Below are 12,482 nucleotides of genomic sequence, written 5' to 3'. Positions count from 1 at the left end.
CAATTAAAACTAAAAAAGGTGTTGAGGTTTTAAATCAACCCAAAAGGCTGAATCCTAAACAATTATCCACAGTTATCTTTCACTGACAAGGAATAATGCATTAACAATGATGAACAGTGACACTCTAATTGCACTTTTTTAAAAAAGATCAATCTCCCACTTTCAGGCCTTTTGTTTAAACTACCCCAATTCCAGACAACTTAATAGGATTTAACATGCATTCGAAAATCCTTTATAAATAAGAATCAACATTTTCCTTCCAAGAAATGTTCCACTTTAAAAAACTACATGTTGCATTTTATTTCCTCAAAGTCAAATTAAAGGTGTCCTTCAATTGAAAGAGGCAGTAGAGGGTGAAGGAGGGAGGTATACACAAGGCTTAGCTTGCATTTTGAATGTTTTCTTGGTACAATTAAGTGAAAGTGTACTTGAAACCTTGAAACCTTGAAACCTTGAATTAGCCACTCATGTAGAAGACTGCAAGATCAATTACGCCCCTAATGGCACAAAACCTCATATTAATTATGATCGTTATTTCCTGATTATGTCTCTTGTCTATCATCTGCGCGAAAACCATGCATGTTGGATTGTCTTGTCACTCGTCTCTGAAATTAGCTTAAAAAAACACTCATTTGTTTCAAGGTAACATTCAAGAAGCATAATAGCCCAAAAGACACATGTATACCAGACAGGGGAATATGATGATGGTCCTAAAATGTGGGTTTTACTGTGACATCAGAAGGAATCAGCAACTCTCTCTAGGTTTGGGAAGGTTTTTTTTCCACATATTGACTTCAAAAATATTGACATTGTGATTTCATTCATAGACAGGTAGGCTTAAAAAAATATGTATATATAATTAAGACGTGAACTATCCCTTTATAAGTCTCACTGTGTTTCTCTTGATTAACTGTGACTGTAGCTTTTAAACCTAAACAGATGCCTGGACAAATTAAGTAAAGCTGGCATTTATATTACCTAATTTCGCATACACATCCATAAACACCAGAAATAGACTCAGAATATACTTTAGTTTTCATGTCTTTAAAGCAATGGTGTAGTTAAGGATGCTGCATTATAGTTGATTTACTGTATGAATTACAAGATGTTCTTCCTTGGTAATATGCTGATATCACAGAAAGTCACCTCCGGGTAAACATCTGGGCTCGCAATTCCTGTGAGCACGCAAACAACTCAGAGTGAATATCATGCCCAAGATTAAATACACAATAACACTACATTGCCTCAGCGATGACTGATGAATAAGTTAGCAGCATCAATGTGCTAAACTTTTATAACAAAGCCCCTGCTTACTCAGTAATGTGATGATTTATGAGCCACCAAAAACAGTTGGAACTTTACTTTAAGATATTAAATGCCCCTTTTCAGAAACTGTGTAGAATTTTCTTTCCTCCGTATCGATCCCCCCTGGCCTAATTGGACGACTGAAACCAGCCCACTGAGCACTTCTGGCTCTGTGTGCATAACATGTATCAGATCGTTTGACCCCCATCATGCATACTTAACGATTCTCGCATTTGTTCAGTTAAGCTTGAACAAACAGTTTTCCAGATGTGATGATGCGACAGAGAGTCTGATCCTCCTTTCACGCTATCTCATGTAAAACAGTTACTTGTTGTTGTTCAGTCAGATTCCCCCGGGTACTGTTATTATGGTGTGAGGGTGAGTGTATGGATCCATTTTCATCAATGGATGAATAAAATATATAGGCCAATGTGGATTACAATACTCAGAGAATAAAGATCAGGAAGTAAGCCCCCTTTAATTATTGCCTCATCTTTCGGCTGTACTTTTTGTCTGCATATTTTATTTGGTCCATTTAGATATTTGAAACTATCTTTGGAACTCTGAAGCTCCCTAAAAAATTAAAATAAGAACGCTTTAATTACAACAACTTCTGGTTTTAATTTGGCCCTCAGCTACTTTCAGGTTTCATAATTATATGTTGTGCCTCTACTGGGACATGTTTACATGCTCTAATGTTCAAAAAGCTCTTTATTTTCCTCATACTGCCTGTGTGTGCACCTCTTTTCACCGTCTGTCTGAAAAAAGAGCCCAGTCTGCTCAGATTGGTTGGCTGGACGCCTCTGTTGTGATTAGTCAACCACTTAGAGATGTTCAGCCCCTTAGCCTATCATGTTAAATTGGTTAGAGCGCCAGCCAATAGAAGCGCAACTGTTACATAGTGATGTCATTATGTCAGAAGTAAACAAAGGAGTGTAATCAAGGCATTTCAGACAGGGCGGAAGAGTGTGTGTGAGAGAAACTCACTCTGGCATGAACTTTGGGATTTTTGCACTTGCAGACCATTTACATGCATTAACACCTACAGTATATAACACCATACTGGAAAAGGAAAACCCCCAAACAAAATAGGGCCTCTTAGTTATCTGGTGATAAGGTGTTGTCGTCAATGGATGTGATATTTCCGCACAAGGGTAGACATGTGTGCGTGTGCCACACAATATCCCGCCATTTAGCCCCCTAGCTTATTTCCACCACATAATATTGTTTTCGGGAATTCAGCATATTGCGAGCTGTTTGCTCAAAGAATAAAGCTGTCTGCTTATTCATTAAACACTGACCTTACGGAGATGCCGGATTTTCATCCTACAGCGTTTGTTCCTTGACTCACATGCTTGGCATTTCGAAGCACTCATTACTCAGGTGGAACCCACAATTGATTGGTAACGTTCTGATTTGTTTTATATAAACAACAGTGTGTTTTTGTGCCTGAGTGATTGCTCAGCACTTTATGCTTGGCTGCCTGGGGAGTCCACCTGTTTTTCTCCTACCTCTCATTAAACTTTATCTTTTTTTGCCTCCTTTCCAGTTTCCCTCTCCCAGCCGCGCATCAAAAGTTGTCAACTTTCATAAAGTCACTCAGTGAAATTGAGTAGACTCCCAACAGTGGCAGTCTGTCTGTCCTGATAACTGAAAAGAAGAGTATTGCTTTCCTACTTACCTGATACCTATCTATTTGTTAGTTTACTTTTCCTTGTGCAAAACAGCAGCAGTAGATGAGAAACTGTGGACGGAGCAGATTGAAATATATACACCAAAACGTAAAGAAAATACTGATTAATAGAATCTGAATACTTTATGTATGCTGGTGGGAAATTAGATTTTGTGGCAGTTGCACCATTTTAGTTAAGTACTTGTAGCCCCTGGGACAGAGTGTCTTAGGCACAGGAACAAAGCAGGACCTCCTCGACAGCACAGGGACCCTCTGAAGACTCAGGCTCATGATGAAGATTTGCGACAACCAGAAACAAAATAAAATAACCAGGAACACTAAAACATTTCAACAAGCCAGGCTTATATAAATTATTCTCAGCTCGCAAGTAACCTTGGGTTTCAGCACCCTATACTGTATCTGTATGTGATGAATGGGAAATGTAGTCAAACTACTAGTTCAGCCAAAAGATTAGATTCACAAACCCCTGTTACATTATGTTGTATGATGCACATTCAGCACCCTCTTCATGTCACTCTCACCCTTTCACAGTTCAGGCTAACACCTGCCAAGCGTTAATGGTGGTCCTATTAACATGTCCCTTCAATGGCAGCCAAATGGTGGCTTCACCTTTATGAAGACACTATTACCTTGGGACTATTTTAGACAAGGTGCCAGTACCCCTACAGTCTGGATTTGGAAGACATCATGCAGACACGTTAATAACCTTTATGCTCCTTCTGTGAACCAGAGTTGTGTCCCAAAAGTGAGGGTATCAGCACAGTATCTGCATACAGCATATGTATATAGTGTATACGGCATTACTGAGTCAAAAAAGATTTGATTAAGGAATAAACTGTATCACTGTTTATGTACTATCAAAGTTGTGGCCAAAGGGATTTTGCTATACAGAAAACTAAATGAGCCACTCTCCTTAAAACAGCTGTAAGTAATGGTAATAAAATGTAGAAGTTTGAGGATATTTGATCATACCATAAAAAAGCGTAATGTTGTGTAGCCTATTTCTTTTAAATGAACAACATTGCACTATATTTTTATATGGAAAGAAGAAAGACATTGACGTTCCAAAACTATCAAGTGTTAAAATGTACTTTGTCCTGTTTGTTGTTTACAGCTATATCTACAGCTAACAAAGCTAAAATATACAGATAATGAATCAAAACTGTATACTAGTTGATAATCATCATTTATGTTTAGTAGTTTAATTTATTGAAATAGAAAAAATTGTCAAACATTTAATGTGTCCAAGTCTTTTAATGCAAGGTTTTGTTACTTTTTATTTTTATTTTGACTTTAAGCATACATACAAGAAGCCATGTCTATACAAGAGCTAGTAACAGGAAGTGTAATGGATATGCAGTGGAAATGTTTAATCATTTAAACACAATTTTACAACAAAAACTGGATTTTCTCTTTGAACCTGTCCACTTCCATCACTGACATGAGTAAGTGTTGTATCTTTATGTGAGCTGTGTTTGTAGGCATGTCAAAAGTCTGCATTTATTTCATGCGTAAAGTATAGCGTGTAAGCGGACCACATATAATAGTGTTTGCTCGGTTACAGTTAACACGATCAAAGTCACAGTTTTATTTGCGGAGTAGCTCTCACTGTTAAATTACACTCATGTCTGTCCTGGGGCGAGACATGCAAAGACATTGTGTTATGAGAACTCCCATTTTGTTTGTTTCTACATTATATGTTTGGGATTTAGAGGAGAGCACTTTGGGGAGTTTAAGCTGTTCATAGGCTTGTGGCTGTATTGTGTTAATGCTTTACAAATGTATTATTCTTATTTGTGGAGTAAACAAGTACAAGAAGACAAGCTTGAGTGCATTTGGGAGCACTATTATAACATATGTAGGATTTCTTGTAGTGGCAATAAACCTGTGTTGATTGTCAAAGCTATAACTCTAGAGAGAACTACAAAGAGCTAAAAAAAATACTGTCGATGGCCTTTTTATTTTCTATGCAAACTAACATACTAGTGTAACAGTGAAAACCAGCATTTTTGTTTTGGACCTTAACCTCTACTCAATGGGCTGTAGCTATTTTTCTTAAAGGGTCTTGTAGCGTTAAAAATGGTGGAGAAAAACAATTTCTTGAGGTAAAAGTGGGAAAAGAGAACTTCCCGATGAGCCCTAAATACATAGGCTATATCTTCAGGGCAATTCAAGTGGATTAATAGACAAAACTGCTGAACTTAGTGCACTCACTTAGTGCACTCACTTTCATCACTTGATATGCTCTTCTGTTTGGTCTTAATTCATCAGAATTGTACCTACTTGAATTAATCTGGCTCTTGTAATCCATGATTGTCTCTGGCGGTTTGTTTTTTTATGCATAGAGCTGCATATAAAACAATCTTACCATATTCTTAAAGGTGCCATAGAACGTAAAACTGTCTTTACCTTGGCATAGTTGAATAAGGAGCGTTCACATTGAACTGACATACCGTGAACCTCAAACACCATTGTTTCCTCCTTCATGTGCAAATCATGAATATGCATATCACAGCAGTAAAACGGGCGAATTACAACAATCCCTGTGTGTTACGTCACACACGGTAGTCCAACCCCAACACTTGCATACACCAGCTGCTGCAAACCCTAACGCTATCACTCACCACTCCGTAACGTTGCTCTCCAATCTCTGACCAACTGGCTGTTCTTCAAATTCATTGTTTCCTCCTCCGCTAAAGACTCACACATCTAAGGTTGGATGCCAATAGCCTCCATGGTCCATCTTTCACAGTTTCACGAACTTCACCTGCTTCTGTGGGCTCTGAGGCAGCCATGGATTGCTCCTTGTAAACCAGCCAATCAGAGCAGAGCTCGTCATAATTATGTAAATGAGCCCCAAATAAGGCAATTCAGCTTGTTTCATTCTAGGACCAAATCATAGGGTTATAAATGGGCCTGTAAAACCGCATCTGGACATTTTTTGGATCAACCAAAGTTATATACCTTCTTTGTAGACATCAGAGAACAATTTAAAATACCAGATGCATTCTATGGCACCTTTAAATAAAATACATAAAATAAATAACTGTACGACCTGAGATACTGAAATCTTCTCTTATCTTGAACTGGATATGTACCAATTTTTTTCAAATGTCAATCAATACAAAACAGTATCTGGATACTTCTACTTCTTGTAATAAATTACTGACACAAGCATTTTGGACAGAGAACATTATGGTCAAAACTTTTAAGACGTTTTCCTTTTATTTGGGAAAAAGAATAACTTGTGTCCATGTATGTCTTTAACACGTTTTTAATGTTTAATGTTGTTTAGTGTCTTATGTTAAGTTATTTTAATCTTTTACATTGAATGGGATATAAGTCGTTATGTTGATAAAAATCCCCTGTAAGGTTCAAATAAGTGACAGGGATTGCCTTCTGTTGTCCGCACTACAGTTCTCGCCTAATTTTACACACTAAAAAAGGGCTCAAAATGCTCCTCAGGAAATAATTGTGTATCATAAGTTCCTATAGGCCTAATAAAAAACATTTTAGAAGAATATGAAGTCTTGTGAGTCTGCTTCTCTTTTATTTTCAAATAGCATCCCCTGCTGACTTTTTTATTCAAGACACAAAGTAAGGACAAATAGTGTGTTGTTTTTAATTACATAAGATAATGTTGTTGTTGCACTAAAATAGCTATCAAAGACCGGCCATCTTATCTATTCTGGCTTGTTTATGTTTTCCGAAAAGTACCAAAAATATCCCAGAGCAAAATCTGTCTGATACTCCTTCTCCTCCCCTCTGCTTCATTTTGTGAAGTACAATCCATCTCTTCCTGGCAGTGCTGGGAACTTTTTCGTTGTTTGGCTGTGTGCGATCGATCAACATGCATAATTCATAGTTGGTGGGTTAAGAGCAGCTCACCTTCTCCCTTGTTGGGCCCCTTGAATTGTTGTCTCTCTATGTGCCCCCCCCCCCCCCTCGGGGAGAGCTACTACCCCGCTGCCAACCACCTCGCAAACAACCTCAACTGTGGGCGGAAATATGTGTACACAAGCGTGGACACACACATCATGCCAATGCACACATTTGTGGGTTGACGGAAAAAGAGATGGAAGAGGTGATTGAAGATGGAAGCTTTAAACATCATCCCAGGCTGCTCGAGTGTCCAAAGAGTTGTGTATTAGTATTATGAAACAATTATGAGGACCGCCTAACGCCCCTCTGGAGACACATACACCCCCACTTACTGTTTCAAGCATGCACTGTTGTGTTCAGCCACCACTTATCTTCACATCTGAAAGCAGATAATGTGTCCTGCAATGTTCTTTTGGTTACAACATGTAAAAAATCACAAAAGCAGACGGATGTACCTCTCCAAAGTTATTATACATTTAGTTTAGGTGTCAACAGATCAGCCTGAAATGGAAATGTGGTTCTGACTAGTGATTTGTAGCAATTTAGAATTTAGTCCACATTGTTCCTGTAGCGTAACACGACAGCTATACAATTGGTTACGCTTTCACCTTCTCTTTTTTTACTTTGCACTACGGTCATAAACGTGCTCGGATTCAGAAAACTGATCACAATCAGAAATCCTTTTATAGCAGTCTGTTCCACTTACAATTCTGATCTATTACTCATATTTTAATTAAAACTGTCATATTATGTTCTTACTTGTTTTGTATATTTCCATCTGAAAATGGCTCCTTATTTTTAAAGGAACGCTATTATATGCTCATTTTCAGATTTCATAATTTAATGTTCAAAAAGTGCTTTCTCATACTGCCTGAGCTGCAGCACTTCTTTTCACCCTCTGTCTGAAACTGTCTGACAGAGGGCCTGCACTGATTGGTTAGCTGGTCGGCTCTGTTGTGATTGGTCAACCACTTAGAGATGCCCCCTCTCTGAGCACATCACGTACAATGTGTGGGAGCACTAGCCAATACATGGGGGGGGAACTTTGGGATTTAAGCCTTTGCAGACCATTTAATTGCACAAAAAACCTTTATAACACACTACAGGAAAGGGAACTCCACCCCAAAATGGGTCTCCTTTAATAGTTTTTATAATAGTTCTAAACGTCCTTCTTTTTTTGCAACTTCCTTTCTCTTTCTGTTTTTATGTATGCACCTGTATAGATCAATACAATTTCATTCGTTGTTGGCAAAAATCATGGTTTCGATCTGATTCTGTAATATGCATGCAAGTAACTTTCAGCCACTATCTGTCTGGTTGGCTTTTCCTTTGTTTATTTCTGCCAACAAACATTTCATTTATCCATCCGATAGTCCCTTGGGCAGTGGACAAGGTGAAAGGCAGCAGAGGAGGCAGATTGAAGAGTTGACAGGAGTAAAGGAACAGAAGAGATTAGAAATGGGTTAAAGGGGAGATCAGTAATGAAGAAGGGGAAGGAGTGGTGGAGAGGGTGTGAGGGATGAATACAAAAACAGAGACAGATTGGTATACCGATAAACCGGCAGAGGCACAGGGTTAGGGAGGTTAGGGCTGGGTGAAATTTGCAGGCAGGTCAAAAGAGGTGAGGAAGACATACCATTGAGTTTTTCTATTTAAGTACCTTTTCTAATGAAGTATCTTTTTGCAATAAGTCAGCCAGCTGCAGTGAAAGACATTGTGTTAGCCTTCTTATCTTTAATGTTACAATTATTATTAGGCTAATGAATTAAATGAAACCTGAACGTCCTTGTAATCCAGATTTAGGTTTAGTCTAACCAATGATTGCCTTCAGCACATTCTGTATACTTTGTAAGTATGCAACTCACAATTTGTTATTAATAAATGTAGTGTTTTGTGGTATCTATGCCTCACCAAGTAATGGTTCATTAAAATAGTCATGCATTCATTTTCTCTTTTTGCTAATTGTTTCATTATCATCAGAGCATAATATCCATTAGTTTGAGGAAGTTGAATGTTTCCCTTGCATATGCTACCTAATGGAGTATGGGACAGTTTTACAGGACATGGTTTATTGAATACTAGTACCAATAATTGGCACCACTGCAGGATCTGGTGTCTTTTTATTTGTAGTAAAGGTGCCAAGGATTGGGTGGTGGATTCATGTTTTTTCTCATGTAGTGAGTGTCCTGCACCACTACCAAAACTTAAAACCATTATGTGTAGAATAGGACATTTTCCAACAATGGCATTTGGTGGATAGAAGTCCTGTAAATTGCATAATAACTTGTGCTAGATTAAACCAATGGTTCCCATGGGTCTATTAAATCATTACAACTTTGTAACTTTGAGAAAAAATATCAAGCACTTTGACATTATTTGAACAGAGGTCCTTAAAAGGCCTTTAATTGGGCTTTTGAACTTAAAGGGGCCCTATTATGCTTCTTTTCTTTTTATCCTTTCCTGTAGGCTAAGAGGCGAGACATTGCTAAGCGGTTGCCCAATCCCACCAGCTAACCAATCAGAGCAGAATGTTATCTGGTTTCAGACAGAGGGTGAAAAGAGGTGCTCCAGCACAGGCAGGAGAAAAATAATAAGCATGTAAACATGATAGAAGCACAAAATACAAATATGAACCTGAGAAGGAACTTTATATGTATATCTTTAATGGAATTGGGTCTGGATAGTCCTTGCATGTGATGTTTGTTGTTGTCCTATGAACTGTAAAAAGGAACATATAATTGATTGTAAGCTCTCCTGCTGTGATCTTTCTAGTTATTTATAGACCTGCCTTAGGATGATGTTCTGTAAAGTGACATTTACAGATGCATCAGGCTACTTATATTATATTATATGGGCCATGAAATCACAAAAATTCCACACTTCATACTCATGTCCTTTAAATTCTCCGTCTCCCTATTCTGTTTCTAAATGTCACTGTCAGCCCTGTTTCCTGAAGTAATGTTCCACTTGTCCACTCGAGCCTCTTAGAGGAGCTAATAGCTGGCCTGACAGCATCGCTCAATACACAGCACACTTACTGCCCGCCCCCTTATGACACAGTCATCCCAGCATGCAATCAGACCCCCTTCTTGCTCCCTCCATCGCTCACCCCTGTCCTGTCACTCTCCAACTATCAGGGTGGCTTCGTTTCTCACCCCTCACTAGATTTATCATCCCTCCCTGCCCTGCTGCATATTCATCCATCTCTCATCATTTTCCTTTTACCCTTCATCCTCCATCATCTGTCTCCTTGCACCCTTTTTTCCCCTCTACGTTCCTGAAGTGCTCAGTTCACCATTGCACCCTTTCCTCTCTCATCTCTGTCCACTTGCTCAGATGAAGGTGTCAGGTCAGCAGTAATCAATGAAAGACTTGTCCAGGCTGGGCTGAAATGAGTCACCGTGAGTGCATGTGTGTGTGTCAATGTGTTTTTAGGCGTGCTTGAGCTTTGATGAGAAAGTGAAGCAAATTAGCAATTTCATGGTTTGACTTTCTCTGCATTTCAATGTGTCTTTGAGCGAGTTCAAGCAAAATGGCTGGTTAATTCTTGTGTGTGTGTGTGTGTGTGTGTGTGTGAGTGTCACGGTGAACGCCCCTTTTTCGTCGTCGGCAGTCAAGCGGAACTAATTATCACTCGCATGTGAACACTCGAGCAGGAAAAGAAGACGCACGCAGTTCCGGCTTAATATCTGTTTAAAAAGACAAACGTCAGTAAAGCACGAGGAGAGTAAGAGGCGGCATTCTCATCGAGCTCTTCCGAAGTTGTGCTGAATCTGGTACCAATTATTCAAAGACTGAACAGACAGCCGGTAAGATCGCTACGTTAAGACTTTGTTGCGAGTGCCACTTGTTGATTGTTTGATGGACGCCGACGACGCATTTGAATGCTGCCGCGGGAAAGTAATTTGTGTTTGTGCACGGTAGTATCTGCTTTTGTGTTGTAAATATTCACGGGTAGTGCAGAATGTATTGTGGAAACGTTGGTTAGTCAGTTTTATTGTAGTTTGCTTAATTCAGTGATTTAGCTCTTTGATATGGAATACTGCTGTGATGGATTGGCATAAAGCCATGGTTTAAAACGTGCATAGTCCTAGATCATATGAAGTTTGTCTAAAATGAATTGCTGAAATTGCACATTGTAACTTGGTGGGAGTGAATATGTATTGTAAATATTTGTAAATATTTATATGGGAAAAAATGGTGTGCTAAACATGCTGCTAATAATTTAACTGTTTAGTGATCCATGTGGTTGATCAGTCACTCATTGTGGTTCTCGTAGTAGAAAATGTAGGCTAATTTAATATCTGTGATGGATTCAAGCTAAAATGATTAACTTAACAAATGTGTTTATTTATATACATGTGGTTATTTATTTATATATATATGTGGTTATTTATACATGTGTGTGTCAGGTCAAACATTTTGATAATTGATCATTGTTGATTCCTGTGCCTATTTTTATAAGAGATGTGCAAATTTGTAAATGGTTGGTGTTCTCTGGTTTTTAAGGTTTTTCACCTGTACTGTCTGGGCTACAAAAGGAAGAAAAATAAATCGGATAAAGATATAAGAAGCCTGGTCATTGAGTGAAACCCAGTTAAACATTCAGAATTGGTGCCTCCCTATCAAGTGGGGGTTAAGCACAGCCAAAAAAGACGGAACACTTGACAGTGAAAAACCGACTCGAGCTGGTTGAAGAGGCTCCTAGCAAGCCAGGCTACAGCTTCTGCAGTTGGGCACACACGTGCAACTAAGTCAGCGGAGTCTACGCCCACCTGCAACTAAGTCAGCGGAGTCTACGCCCACCTGCAACTAAGTCAGCGGAGTCTACGCCCACCTGCAACTGAGTCCACGCCCACCTGCAACTGAGTCCACGCCCACAGCTTTCCAAGTTCGTTTCCAAAGCCCAAAATGGGGTCAAAGTCTCTGCAGCAGTTAAAGAAGGAGAGAACGACTGCCAAACAGCGGTTTTCCCGACTGGCAAACTCACTACTGAAGTCTTGCAAGAAAATGTCGGCGGAAGAACTGGTGGAAGCCTTCAGCAAGGTCGCACTCGAGGCTGACCGGGTGATGGAGGCAAATGAGGAGGTGGAAATTTCCTGGACTGAGGAAGAAGCGCAGGCCAAAGAGGACGTAAGTGCAGACATTAAGAAGACATCAGATGAATGTGAAGAAAAACTTGAGGAGGTGGAGCAGGCTGTCCAGAGGGTTCTATGGGGAAGTTTTGGCAACCCTGAACTGTCCCTGGCACTGGGGGCAGCTGAAAGGGAGTGTGAGCGGATGCAGAAAAAGGAATCTGGCCTGAAATTGGAGGTATATGAATTGATGCTTAGTAACCTTGAGGGGCTGGTGAGAGCAGGAAAAGAAGCCATCCGCAAATGGACTCGCTGGGTCCCAGATGAAGAGCGGCCTGACTTCCAGCAGCGCATGAGGCGTGTGGAAGGTTGGCTGCTTGACTTGATTTCAGAGAAAGCCACCCTATTACAGGCGAAGCTGGAGAATGATGGGTCCCCAGGAAAAGAGCCACGTCGGACACCTGCTATCAAATTGAAGCCAATAGTGCTCCCGCAGTTTGATGGAAATAAGCGAAACTTCTACCTCT

The 12,482-nt window shown here is 39.6% G+C and overlaps 1 protein-coding gene across 1 annotated transcript in view; it reads left to right on the top strand.

The window, feature by feature from the left end:
- Nucleotides 1-12,482, top strand: part of si:dkey-246g23.2 (solute carrier family 66 member 2) — a 64,374-nt gene that overhangs the window by 36,965 nt on the left and 14,927 nt on the right. The window lies entirely within an intron of this gene.

Source organism: Eleginops maclovinus, chromosome 2, assembly GCF_036324505.1.
Source record: "Eleginops maclovinus isolate JMC-PN-2008 ecotype Puerto Natales chromosome 2, JC_Emac_rtc_rv5, whole genome shotgun sequence".
Lineage (NCBI taxonomy): Eukaryota > Metazoa > Chordata > Actinopteri > Perciformes > Eleginopidae > Eleginops > Eleginops maclovinus.
Note: the sequence above shows the minus strand (reverse complement) of the source record. Positions and strands in the feature narration are given on the sequence as shown.